Source organism: Arachis hypogaea, chromosome 9, assembly GCF_003086295.3.
Source record: "Arachis hypogaea cultivar Tifrunner chromosome 9, arahy.Tifrunner.gnm2.J5K5, whole genome shotgun sequence".
NCBI lineage: Eukaryota > Viridiplantae > Streptophyta > Magnoliopsida > Fabales > Fabaceae > Arachis > Arachis hypogaea.
Window position 1 is genome coordinate 71,193,864 of NC_092044.1, and position 14,727 is coordinate 71,208,590.

At 37.4% G+C, this 14,727-nt stretch overlaps 1 non-coding gene across 1 annotated transcript; it reads left to right on the forward strand.

Moving 5' to 3' along the window:
• Window positions 1-3,447: 3,447 nt before the first annotated feature.
• Window positions 3,448-3,556, forward strand: LOC112714215 (small nucleolar RNA R71). Its single transcript, XR_003159170.1, has one exon. It is a non-coding gene; the product is annotated as a small nucleolar RNA R71 (small nucleolar RNA).
• The last annotated feature ends 11,171 nt before the right edge of the window (window positions 3,557-14,727 follow it).

Genomic DNA, 14,727 nt, shown 5'->3' on the forward strand with positions numbered 1-14,727 from the left:
CCCCGGCAACGGTGCCAAAAACTTGGTGCACGAAATCACAATCACACTTTTGTAATTTCGCACAACTAACCAGCAAGTGCACTGGGTCATCCAAGTAATACCTTACGTGAGTAAAGGTCGATCCCACGGAGATTGACGGCTTGAAGCAAGCTATGGTTATCTTGTAACTCTTAGTCAGGAGATTATCAATGAAAAGGGTTTTGTTTGCATTAAAATAAAAGAACATGAAATAAAAGGTACTTGTGATTCAGTAATGGAGATCAGGTTGAGGTTTTGGAGATGCTCCGTCTTCTGAATCTCTACTTTCCCACTGTCTTCTTCTTCACGCACGCAAGGCTCCTTCCATGGCAAGCTGTGTGTTGGTGGATCACCGTTGTCAATGGCTACCATCCGTCCTCTCAGTGAAAATGGTCCAGCTACGAGTTTCGTAGGGCTAATTATCTGTTGGTTTTCACTAGTGTTGGAGTAAGATCCATTGATCCTTTTGCACACTATCACTGCGCCCAACAGTCGTGAGTTTGAAGCTCGTCACAGTCATCCCTTCCCGGATCCTACTCAGAATACCACAGACAAGGTTTAGACTTTCCAGATCTCAGGAATGCTGCCAACTGATTCTAGCTTATACCACAAAGACTCTGATCTCACGTATTTGAATGCTCTGTTGTCAGGAGAGGCAATCAGACCCATGAACCAGGAGCCCAAGAGATACACACACAATCTAAGGTAGAACAGAAGTGGTTGTTAGGCACACATTCATAGGTTGAGAATGGTGATGAGTGTCATGGATCATCACATTCATCATGTTGAAGTGCGAATGAATATCTTAGAATAGAAACAAGCGTGATTGAATGAAAAACAGTTGTAACTACATTAATCCATCTAGACACAGCAGAGCTCCTTACCCCCAACCATGGAGTTTAGAGACTGATGCCGTAGAAGATACAAATTCAGATGTAAAATGTCATGTGGTATAAAATAAATCTCTAAAAGTAGTTTTTATACTCAACTAGTAGCCTAGGTTTACAGCAAATGAGTAAACTAAGATAGATAATGCATAAATCCACTTCTGGGGCCCACTTGGTGTGTGCTGGGGCTGAGTATTGAAGCTTTCACGTGCATAGGCTGTTCCCTGAGTTAAACGCCATCTTTGGTGCCAGTTTGGGCGTTTAACTCCAACCTTTTTGTCAGTTCTGGCGTTTTAACGCCAGAAAAGGACAAAGAGCTGGCGTTTTGATGCCATTTTACGTCGTAAAAACTCGTGCAAAGTATGGACTATTAATATTGCTGGAAAGCCCTGGATGTCTAATTTCCAATGCAATTGAGAGCGCGCCAATTAAAGTTTTTGTAGCTCCATAAAATCCACTTCGAGTGCAGGGAGGTCAGAATCCAACAGCATCTGCAGCCCTTCTTCAGCCTCTAAATCAGATTTTTGCTCAAGTCCCTCAATTTCAGCCAGAAAATACCTGAAATCACAGAAAAACATACAAACTCATAGTAAAGTCCAGAAATGTGAATTTTGCTTAAAAACTAATAAAAATATACTAAAAACTAATTAAAACATACTAAAAACTACCTAAAAATAATGCCAAAAAGCGTATAAACTATCCGCGCATCAGATGGGCGTTAAACGCCCATTTTGGTATCCTTACTGGCTTTTAAACGCCAGTAAGCTCTTCCTCCAAGGTGTGTTATTTTTGATGCTATTTTTTATTTTGCTTTAATTTTTGTAGTGATTTTTGTGACTCCACATGATCATCATCCTAAAGAAAACATAAAATAACAATGGAAAACATAATAAAAGAGTAATTAATATAGATAAATAAAATTAGGTTGCCTCCCAATAAGCGCTTCTTTAATGATTGTGGCCTCCCAACACCAAACTTAGAGTTTGGATGTGGGGGCTTTGCTTGACTCTGCATGGAGAGAATTGGATGAAGCTTTTCATGCTTCTTCTCCATGTTTACAAAGGAAGATCCTTGAGCCTTAAACACAAGGTAGTCCTCATTCACTTGAAGGACTAACTCTCATCTGTCTACATCAATCACAGCTTTTGCTGTGGTTAGGAAGGGTCTTCCAAGGATGATGGATTCATCCTTATCCTTTCCAGTGTCTAGGATTATGAAATTAGCAGGGATGTAAAGGTCTTCAACCTTTACCAAGACATCCTCTACAGTTGATAAGCCTATTTCTTTGATTTGTCTACCATCTCTAGTGAGATTCTTGCAGCTTGTACCTCAAAGATCCCTAGTTTTTCCATTACAGAGAGTGGCATGAGGTTTACACTTGACCCTAGGTCACACAGAGCCTTCTCAAAGGTAATGGTGCCAATGGTGCAAGGTATTATGAACCTTCTGGGATCCGATTTCTTTTGAGGTATCTTCAGCTGAGCCAAGGCGTTTAGTTCATTAATGAGCAATGGAGGTTCATCCTCCCAAGTTTCATTACCAAATAATTTGGCATTCAGCTTCATGATTGCTCCTAGATACTGAGCAACTTGTTCTTCAGTAACAACTTCATCTTCTTTAGAGGAAGAATACTCATCAGAGCTCATGAATGGTAATAGAAAGTTTAGTGGAATCTCTATGGTCTTTAGATGAGCCTCAAATTCTTTTGGTTCTTCATAAGGGAACTCCCAAGTGGTCAGTGGATGTCCCATGAAGTCTTCCTCACTAGGAATCACTGCCTTTCCCTCCTCTACAGGTTTGGCCATGTTGGACGTGTAGATGGCCTTGCACTCTCTTTTTGGATTCTCTCTGCATTGCTTGGGAGAGTGCTAGGAGGAGTTTCAGTAACTCTTTTACTCAGCTGACCCACTTGTGCCTCCAAATTTCTGATGGAGGACCGTGCCTCAGTCATAAAACTGAGAGTGGCCTTGGACTATGTTTGCTAAGCCAGAGAGGCTCTGCTCAGAATTCTCTGTCAGTTGCTGAGAAGTTGATGGAAAAGGTTTGCTATTGCCAAACCTATTTCCCCCACCATTATTGTTATTGAAGCCTTGTTGAGGCTTCTGTTGATCCTTCCATGAAAAATTTGGGTGATTCCTCCATGAAGGGTTATAGGTGTTTCCATAGGATTCTCCCATGTAATTCACCTCTTCCATTGCAGGATTCTCAGGGTCATAAGCTTCTCCTTCAGAGGAGGCATCTTTAGCTTGCAATCCAGTCAGACTCTGAGAAATCATATTGACTTGCTGAGTCAATATTTTGTTCTGAGTCAATATGGCATTTAGAGTATCAATCTCAAGAACTCCTTTCTTTTGAGTCACCCCATTATTCACAGGATTTCTCTCAGAAGTGTACATGAATTGGTTATTTGCAACCATTTCAATGAGTTCCTGGGCTTTTACAGGCATTTTCAGATGAAGAGATCCACTAGCAGAGTGGTCCAATGACATCTTGGATAACTCAGACAGACCATCATAGATTATATATATGATGCTCCATTCTGAAAACATGTCAGTAGGGCACCTTTTGGTTAGTTGCTTGTATCTTTCCCAAGCTTCATAGAGGGATTCACCTTCCTTCTATCTGAAGGTTTGGACATCTACTCTGATCTTACTCATCTTTTGAGGTGGAAAGAATTTGGTCAAGAAAGCGTTGACTAGCTTGTTCCAAGAGTTCAGGCTTTCTCTAGATTGTGAGTCCAACCATGTCCTAGCTTTGTCTCTCATAGCAAAGGGGAAAAGCATAAGTTTGTAGACCTCGGGATCAACCCCATTGGTCTTAACAGTATCACAGATCTGCAAGAATTCAGATAAGAACTAATGAGGATCTTCTGATGGAAGTCCATGAAACTTGCAGTTCTGTTGCATTAGAGAAACTAATTGAGGCTTAAGCTCAAAGTTGTTTGCTCCAATGGCAGGAATTGAGATGCTTCTTCCATAGAAGTTGGAAATTGGTACAGCATAGTCACCAAGCATCTTTTTTGCATTGTTGGCATTGTTGTTATTTTTGGCTGCCATGTCTTCTTCTTTTTTCAAAATTTCTATCAGGTCCTCTCCAGAGAGTTGTGCTTTAGCTTCTCTTAGCTTTCTCTTCAGAGTCCTTTCAGGTTCAGGATTGACTTCAACAAGAATATCTTTATCCTTGTTCCTGCTCATGTGAAAAAGAAGAGAACAGAAAAGAAGAGGAATCATCTATGTCACAGTATAGAGATTCCTTTATGTGAGTAGAAGAAGAGAAGAAGAGAAGAATGAGGTAGAGAGAAAATAAAGAGAATTCGAACACAGAGAGAGAGAGAGGGTTTGAATTTTTAAGAAGGAGAGAAGTGTTAGTAAATAAATAAATAGTAGAAAATGATGAGAGAGAGGGAATTCGAATATTAAATAAAAGAAAAAGAAAAAATATTTTTGTTTTTATTTTAATTATTGGTTAGTATTTGAAAATATTAGAAGAAATAAAATTAGAGTTTAAAACAATTAGTTAATAAAAAAGATTTTTGAAAAAGTTGTTAGTGGTTTTCGAAAATTGGAGAGAAAAAAGTAGTTAATTGAAAAAGATTTGAAAACAAATTTTGAAAAGATAAGAAGTTAAAAAAAAGATTTTGAAATTGAATTTTAAAAAGATATGATTGAAAATTTATTTTGAAAAAGATTTGAAAAGGAAATTAAAAATATTTGATTTTTGAGATTAAAGTTGATTACTTGACTAACAAGAAACTAAAAGATATGATTCTAGAATTTAAAGATTGAACCTTTCTTAACAAGAAAGTAACAAACTTGAAATTTTTGAATCAAAACATTAATTGTTAGTAAAGTAATCGAAAATATGAGTTTGAAATTAAGAAAAAGGTTTTGAAAATCAAATTTAAAATTTTTGAAACACATGAAATAAAAATGAAAAAGATTTGATTTTTGAAAAAGTTTTGAAAAGATAGAATTTTTAAATTGAAAATTTGACTTGACTCATAAGAAACAACTAAAATTTAAAATTTTTTTGACTAAGTCAACCCAAAATTTCAAAATTTTATGAGAGAAATAAGAGAAATATATTTCTTTTATTTTTGAATTTTTAATGAGGAGAGAGAAAAACATAAAAATGACTCAAAACATAAAAATTTAAGATCAAAACAAAAAATGCATGCAAGAACACTTTGAATGTCAAGATGAACACCAAGAACACTTTGAAGATCATGATGAACATCAAGAACTTATTTTTTTTTTTTTGAAAAATTTTTAAGAAAAGAAACACATGCAAGACACCAAACTTAGAAATTTTTAAACTTTTGACTCTAAAAATTCGAAAATGCATATGAAAAACAAGAAAAGACACAAAACAAGAAAATCACTAGATCAAACAGAGACAATCATCAAGAATAACTTGAAGATCATGAAGAACACCATGCATGAGTTTTTTTTTTGAAAAATGCAATAAAAATAAAAACATGCGATTGACACCAAACTTAAAATTTGACTCTAGACTCAAACAAGAAAGACAAAAAAATTTTTTGGTTTTTATGATTTTATTAAAAAAAAATTTTGAAAAATTTTCGAAAATTAGAAAAAAAAATTTTGAAAGATTTTTGAAAAATTTTTGAAAGTAGAACAAGAAGAAAATTACCTAATCTAAGCAACAAGATGAACCGTCAACTGTCCAAACTCGAACAATCCCCGGTAACGGCACCAAAAACTTGGTACACGAAATTGTGATTCACACTTTGCACAACTCCGCGCAGCTGACCAGCAAGTGCACTGGGTCGTCCAAGTAATACCTTACGTGAGTAAGGTCGATCCCACGGATATTGTCGGCTTGAAGCAAGCTATGGTCATCTTGTAAATCTCAGTCAGGTGGATTCAAATGGTTATGAGGTTTTGATGATTAAAAAGAGAAATAAAACATAAAATAGGATAGAGATACTTATGCAATTCATTGGTGGGAATTTCAGATAAGCGTATGGAGATGCTTTGTTCTCTCTGAGCCTCTGCTTTCCTATTGTCCTTATCCAATCATGCGTACTCCCTTCCATGGCAAGATGTATGTTGGTGGATCACCGTTGTCAATGGCTACCATCCGTCCTCTCAGTGAAAACATGTCCGCTACGGTTTCCCGCATGGCTAATCAGCTGTCGGTTCTTGATCGTCTTGGAATAAGATCCATTGATCCTTTTGCACACTGTCACTACGCCCAACAGTCATGAGTTTGAAGCTCATCACAGTCATTCCATCCCAGATCCTACTCGGAATACTACAGACAAGGTTTAGACTTTCCGGATCTTAAGAATACTGCCAATTGATTCTAGCTTATACCACGAAGACTCTGATCTCACGAAATAGAAGGCTCTGTTGTCAGGAGAGGAAATCATGTGTCGTGAATCAGGAGGCCAAGAGATACACACTCAAGCTCTTGCAGATAGAACGGAGGTGGTTGTTAGGCACGTGTTCATAAGAGAGGATGATGATGAGTGTCACGGATCATCACATCCATCAGGTTGAAGTACGAGTGAATATCTTAGAACGAGAATAAGCATGAATTGAATAGAGAAACAATAATACTTTGTATTAATTCTTGAGGAATAGCAGAGCTCCACACCTTAATCTATGAGGTGTAAAAACTCCACCGTTGAAAATACATAAGTGATGAAGGTCCAGGCATGGCCGAATGGGCAGCCCCCAAAACGTGATCAAGAGATCAAGAGTGATCCTAAGATAGTCTCAAAAATGATCTAAAGATATAAATACAATAGTAAAAAGTCCTATTTATACTAAACTAGTAAACTAGGTTTACAGAAAATGAGTAACTAAGTGTAGATAGTGCAGAAATCCACTTCCGGGGCCCACTTGGTGTGTGTTTAGACTGAGCATTGAAGCTTTCACGTGCATAGGCTCTTCTTGGAGTCTAAACGCCAGTTTTGGTGCCAGTTTGGGCGTTTAACTCCAGCTTTGGTGCCAGTTCTGGCGTTTTACGCCAGAAAAAGGTCTCTGGTGGGAGTTTGGACGCCAGTTTGGGCCATCAAATCTCGGGAAAAGTATGGACTATTATACATTTCTGGAAAGCCCAAGATGTCTACTTTCCATCGCAATTGAGAGCGCGCCAATTCGGTTTTTGTAGCTCCAGAAAATCCACTTCGAGTGCAGGGAGGTCAGAATCCAACAGCATCTTCAGTCCTTTCTCAGCCTCTAAATCAGATTTTTGCTCAGGTCCCTCAATTTCAGCCAGAAAATACCTGAAATCATAGAAAAATACACAAACTCATAGTAAAGTACAAAAATGTGAATTTTGCATAAAAACTAATAAAAATATAATAAAAACTAACTAAAACATACTAAAAACTATGTAAAAACAATGCCAAAAAGCGTATAAATTATCCGCTCATCACTAATCCGACAAGTTCGGCTGCTAAACCCTGGACTGTCCCCCATTGCACATCCCCAAAATTCTATGCATATCTTTTTCTCATATAAAATTTGCTCATTGGGGGTATCATTCCCCGGAATTTATACGTGTCTGGTCACCCTTACAACGTAGGGTCAACAAAGTATCGAGTCTCAACCTGGAACACGTGGTGGCAAGCTACATTACTTTACCCAGGAAAACTCGTATCTCAGATAATTGAGTGCATAAGCCAATAAACATTCATAATCATTTAATCGTTGCATAATCAATCTTTACAGCCATGGCATCATATATACTTTAGTTATCTATATTTTTCATACATAATTCATCATTCTTAACCTTACTTCACCCCTAAGTTACCACCTCTTCCTTGCTTCATCTCATTACTAGGCATACTATTGAGATCTAGGGGGCTAAAAGAGTAAAAATAGAGGTTTACAGGTTCGAAATTAAGCTTTAAAATACAAAATTCATGTTTGCTGAAACAGGAGCCATGCTTATGCGTGGGCGTGCGTTTTGCCATGCTCGCATACGTGAGATACCCAACCCAGAAAGGTTGGTCGCGTCGCGTGCAGATGGTCGCGTACCCAACCCCTCAAAAATGACTGCTCGTGTATGCAAGCACTCTACCCACGTACGCAAGATGCCAATGCCGGAGAGGTTGGTTGCGTCGCGTGCAGAGGTTGCGTACGCAAGCTATGCAGAATGGCAAAAATGCTGAATGCTGTAGAATTTTCAGTTTCGCATTCCAAACTTCCAACGCGCATAATATTTTTGTTTTAAAATCTTTTTCATCTGTTCTTTAAATGGTGTAAACTTCACGGACCCAATTTTCATATGAAATAAGTTTGAAATGATTTGGGAGTCTGTAAGTCGAGTTATGGCTTGCCGAAGTTTGGCCAAAAATCAGTTTTTCACAGAAGCTCATAAACCTCTATTATTACCAAAAACAAATTCAAAACCAACCTGCCATACACAAAAACTAGCACCACAACACACCACATATAATACCAACATCTCCACATCCAACCACAATCAATCATACCTCAATATTACACAACCTTATAGCTAGATTCCTCACTTTAATCAACAAGATCATCAACAATAATCATCTATGCATAATCAATGTTATCAACTTGTCAATAATTATTCAATCACCATTTATCATTCTACTTCCATCATAATAATGATCACCAACACATGCTCAATCCATGTCATCAATCTTTATAAAAAATACTAAGTATTTAACATACTTTATCATTCCAACCTATCCTATTGTCATCTAGCCTAAGTTTCACAAGACATTATATATTAAATACAAGAAACCAAAACCATGCCTTGGCCGATTTCCTCGTATAACCCAAGACAACCCATTTTGAAAGAAGCAAGCCCTCAACACCAATTTCAGCAACTAGCACCAATTCCCAAGCTTTCAATTAAGCTTTCAGCATATCCAATTGCTTTATATCACATATATACATACACCTAACACATTTATCACATATACATATACAAAATTCAATACCCATAAACTTAATCAATGAAGTCGCTAAGAGTTGAGAATTCTTACCGTATCCACAGACCAAATGAACCAAGCCCAACAATTCTTGCAAGCTAAATCAAACCTAAAGTACCAAAACCAACAAAATCTCAACATATATACTCACAAAGTTTGAAATTCAAGGGGTAGAAAAACTTTAGTTAGAGTGAGGATTACTTATGAAATTGTTCCGATAGATTTGTAGAGCTCGACGCGGTGGTCGCGTGGCCACAAATTGTGCGGTGATCGGAGCTCGGAGTAGCAAGATGTGGTGGCTAGAAGTGGAACAAGGGTTTTGTTCTCTTCCTTCTCCCCTCCCCTTATGTTTTGGAACATGAATGATGAATGGGGGAAATGAAATAAGCTGAACCTCATTAGTTGGTAAGTGTGGTTCGGGCCTTGGGCCTAATAGGTTCCGATTTGCCCAGTTCGGTCCGTTCGGCCCAATCTTGGGCCAAATTCTTTGAAATTATTGTCAAAATTCTTATTTTAATTAGCTTTACCCTATTAAACTATAAAATTCACATTTCTAATCCCTTTTATTAAATTTTAATTTATTGATTAATTATTCGCTAATTTTACGGGGTATATACAGAGCTTTATGCTTAAGTCATAAAATAGAGGTGGTGTGGTATTACGACCTCTAAAATAATATATATATATATATATATATATATATATATATATATATGTGTGTGTGTGTGTGTGTGTGTGTGTGTGTGTAATAATCGAAAGAATATAATACTCAGGGAGGCTTAGAGGGATAGCTAAAGAGAATTCGTGAAAATTTAAAAGCGCAACGCTCAGAAATAAAGTTTACTAGCGTACAAAGAAAGCATAGGAACACAAACATAACTATATAGACAAGGAGTGTAGAGAGTCAAGGTACAAAATATTCAAGCCTGCCGAGCTTAGCCTGCGAAGCTAAGGCTGGCTGGAGGATATTTACATACATATATATAAAGTCTATAACCCAAACTATGCAAAAGAAGCCGTAGTTCTCCAAAAACATGTATATGGTGCAAAAGCAATATATATATATATATATATAAAAGGAGAGTTCTATACATATATACATATCTAAACAGAATAAAACATAATGTCCCAAAAGCCCACTTTGCTGCAGAGAACTCCAGACCCTAGCGAGGTGCCTATCGACTTGCATCTGAAAAACACAAATATCCGCATAGAATGAGAATCGGGGATTCTCAGCATGGTAATGGTGCCACATACATAAGATATAAGTTCTCGAAAAAGTCAAAGGCAATCCTAGAATTCTGACACTCAAATTATAACACTTAAAGATTTAAACACGAAAGCCATAAGTAGGGTGGTTCTCTAAAGTTCCTGATCCTAACCAAACTCTATCCAAACCCTCCATCATCCATTTTCCTTCAAATCCTCCTACTCCGATGGAACCACACAGACAAACAAGTAGACCATGGCAAATACAATTAGAATACAAGTAATGCATGTAGCAAGTATAACAATTAAGCATATTAAATTCACATAGGCACTCCCAATTAATGCACAAGAAAGCAATTCAAACAATATGCATATGATGGATGCCTGTCCTATGGCTGATGAGGCTCATCTATCAGTTATCAAGCCAACCCGACAAGTCTGGCTACTGAATCCTGGACTGTCCTTCGATGCGCATCCCCAAGAGTCTACACATAGATTTTTCTCATTCATATATAAAATTTGTTCATTGGGGGAACTTTCTCAAAAATTTATAAGTGCCCGGTCACCCTTGTGACATAGGGTCAACAGAGTATCGAGTCTCAACCTGGAGCACGTGGTGGCATGCTACTGCTCTTTACACAGGAAAATGGGTATCTCAGATAAAAGAAGTGCATAAGCCTCATAGTCATTCATATTCATCCATAAGCATTCATTATAGCCATAACATCACATATAAATCATATCTCTGCACTTCTCATACATAATTCATCATGTTTCATGCTTACTTCACCTCCAAGTTACCATCCCTTCCTAACTTCACCTCACCACTAAGCATACAACTAAGGTTTAGAGGTTAAAAGAGTAAAAATAGAGGTATAGAGTTTCAAAATTGGGTTTTAAAACTGGGGCCTCGTGTACGCGTCACATGGTTCGTGAACGCAGGGGTGCAGTTTGCCTTGCTCACGTACGCATGCACCTGCTCGCGTACGCGAGCTACCAAACCCGAAAGGAATGGTCGCGTCGTGTTCAGGTGGTCGCGTACGCGAATGCTGCAGAACAAGCAAAAATGTTAAGTGTTACAGGATTTCAGTTTTATGCGCCAAACTTCTGACACGCATAACTCTCTCGTTTTAAAACATTTTTCATCTATTCTTCAAACGGTGTAAACTTCACGGATCCAATTTTTATATGAAATAAGTTTGAAAAAGTTTGGGAGTCTAGAAGCCGAGTTATGGCTTGTAGAAGTTTGGCCAAAAATCAGTTTTTCACAAAAATCTTCCAAACGTCTATCTTACCAAATTCCTTTTACAAAATCAAAATCTTACATTTCCAAATGACTCCAACACATCAAATACATCTCCTCATTCCATCTCAACCAACCATACATCATATTAAACAATCCTCATTACAAAAGTTTCTCAATTACACAAACAAAAATTATCAATATACCACCACATACATATTCATTTCCATCACCTTATCTATCATTATCAAAGTCATCATTTAGCATTCCATTTTCATCACAAGCATCTATCACCAAACCCATACTCAACATATTTGAACAATTATCATCAATGATACTAAATAATTAACATAATCATGCATTCCAACCTATCCTATGGTCAGCTAGCCTAAGTTTTCACAAAATATTATGTATTATATACGACAAATCAAAACCATACCTTGGCCAATTTCCTTGGATAACCCAAATACAACTAAATTAGGCAAGGTCCAAGTCTCCACCACCAAAAATTTAGCACCCAAAGCTCTCACTCATGCTTCCAATCTTTTCAATTGTGTTCCAAATCCACTTATAAACTACCTAACACATATTATCACATCCATATACACAAACTAAATACTCAATCACAATTAGCTAAGGGATTCACTGGAGTTTGAGGATCCTCACCATGTATGTGTCTCAATCAAACAAAAGCCCGCTAATTTCTCAAGTCAATTTGACCCTAAAATATCAAATTAACCAAAAATCTCAACACCCAAAACATATAATTTTCGAATTGGAGAAGAGGAAATTAAAACTGGGAATGTAGCTTCCTTACTAAATTAAGTATTGGACTTTGTAGAGCTCGACAATGTGGTCACGTAGCCGCTGCGGCGATCAGAGCTCAGAGTGAAAAGTGTTGAATCAAAGATTTGAGTGAGGGTTTGTAATGGAAAAGTGTTCTTCTCCCTCTTGATGAATATTCATCGTGTTTGCATGTGAAAAGGGGAAGAGAATGAGCAGAGCTTATTAAGTTGAGTGAGTTGGTTAGGCCCACAAGCTCGGTTTGACTGGTTCGGCCCGTTCGGCCCAATCTTGGGCCAATTTTTTTTTAAATTAGTGTCAAAATTCTTATTTTAATTAGCTCTATCTCATTAAACTATAAAATTCATATTTCTAATTTCTTTTATTAAAAATTAATTTATTGACTAATTATTCATAAATTTTATGGGGTTTACAGTATGTATTGAAGCATAAGCAGTCCATCCCTCAGGCTCACAAGGACGAACTGCTCTGATACTATAAAGTAACACCCTAATATTCAAATCCTTATGCTCAAGTCATAAGTTAATGATAGCAAGGTAGTATGACTTTCAAGGTGGATTATAATACATACATACATATATATATATATATATATATATATATATATATATATCTATATAATTGAAAGGAGTTATTTAACGAGAAGCCTAAAAAGGAGTAAAATAAAATCGCGATCGGGAACACTCTCGTATCGAAGAAAAGGAGATAAACATATTCGGATAGCGAATCAAGATAAGGTATAACAATAACAATAGAATAAAGACAAGGTACATATATGTATATAGACATGAGTATAATAGCCACTAGTCGCGACATGTGAAATTTAGGACGACTAGGGTACAATAATAAAATCAGTTGGTAATAGTAATTTTTCTGTCTCTCCCAAAAAATACATCAAAGCCTCTATAGACAAGTTTTCAAAAAGAAATAAATACATAAAAAAGGTTTTCAAAATAAGTTCAGAGAGATTCTAAACAAAAGTAAAACAGAGTCCAATGATCTTCGCCATCTTTCAGATAAACCACAACTTACTGCAGAGCACCTGGACCTACATTTGAAAAACAGAGATATATACGGAATGAGAAACCCCGACCCATAGGTTCTCAATACGGTAAAACTGCCAAATAAATACAATGCACTATAATAAGATCTCACTAAGCATCCTAATCTTCCTTTCATCAATTGTCTGATGACAAGTCATCTTATGCTAGCTTTTCAAGCATTTTTCACTTGTTTCATTAGGTTTTATGCACTTTCTTGCATTGTAAGTAAGTAATTTGGAGTGGATTTTCATGGTCTTGTTAAATCAATCAACCATCCTTTATTTGACATTAAATCATGAGGTTTAAGCTAGAATTAGTTGGTTTTTGAATGATTTATGAACCTTGTAAATTTGGTGATGCTTTGATTGGTTGTTTTGATTACTTGTAGGTGAAGAAATGGTTGAAAAAGGAATTCTTGGCACGCTTTTGAAGTTAAAGCATGCTTTGGACCTTAGGCCACGCTTTGGAAAGCGTGACCTAAGGAAACAAAAGCCTGGTGCATCAACCAAGGAGGCAAAGGGCAGAGCGCTCAGTGAACTTACTTAACTGAGCGCTAGCCCAGCATCAAACCAAACAAGGCCAAGGAAGCACCAAGGCACAGCGCTAAGTTGGAACACATAACTGAGCACCCAAGAGAATCGAAGAAAGCACTAGCGCTCAGTTAACTATCCTACCTTTTTCGTGCCTCCCCAAGAAAAAAAAAGGCACGCTACACCAAAATGGGGGAGCCAAGTTTTGAACCAAGCACTTGGAGGACATGGAAGAAGCACTACAAGCAAGGGAATTGACCAAAATGAAATGGCCAAGGTTTGAACCTTGGACCTTATGCAAACAAAAGGAACGCTAGTGCAAGGAAATTGGCACCTAATTGCATCAGCCAGGGCTCGAATTGGGATCTTGTCTTTAAGGCATGAGGCACTACATTAGTCTTCCTCACTGAGCACTAGTGTTTCACAAAGACTTGGGCCAAGGAAATTGGCGCTGAATCACGGTCACCAAGCGTCGAAGGGGGAGTCCCATGCAACAAAGGGGCGCTCAGTGAGGTTTGTTAACTGAGCGCCAATGCTAGGGAGTCTGCACACAACAAACAAGCCTGGGATAAGCATGTATAGAGCTCAGTTACCTTAAGTAACTGAACGCTCCCCTGGAGCCATACACAAAACAAATCTGGCCAAGACTTTGAGTGCTCAATTGGTTCAATTAACCGAGCGGTTCCCTAGAGGTGCACCATGGGTTCAATTTTAATTCAATTGCCACTTTGGATCCAATTCTTTACCAAATTGAGAAGCCCACTCCAAATTCTGAAGATCAAAAATAGAAAATGTATAAATAAGACTTAGTTTGAGTTAGAGAGAACCTGGATTTTTGACTTTTGAACCTTCTTTTATTCTTAGTTTTATTTGGAGCTCACTTTTACATTTTAGCTTTGAATTGGGATTGAGAGCTGAGTTCTCTCCTCCTTGTTCTTACTTTTGCATTTCTTACTTTCTGTTTATGAATTTCGGATTGAGATTGAAGGAATTCTGTTTCAATCATGGATCTACAATTCATCTTTGTTTTCTTCTGCATAATTCTAAGATT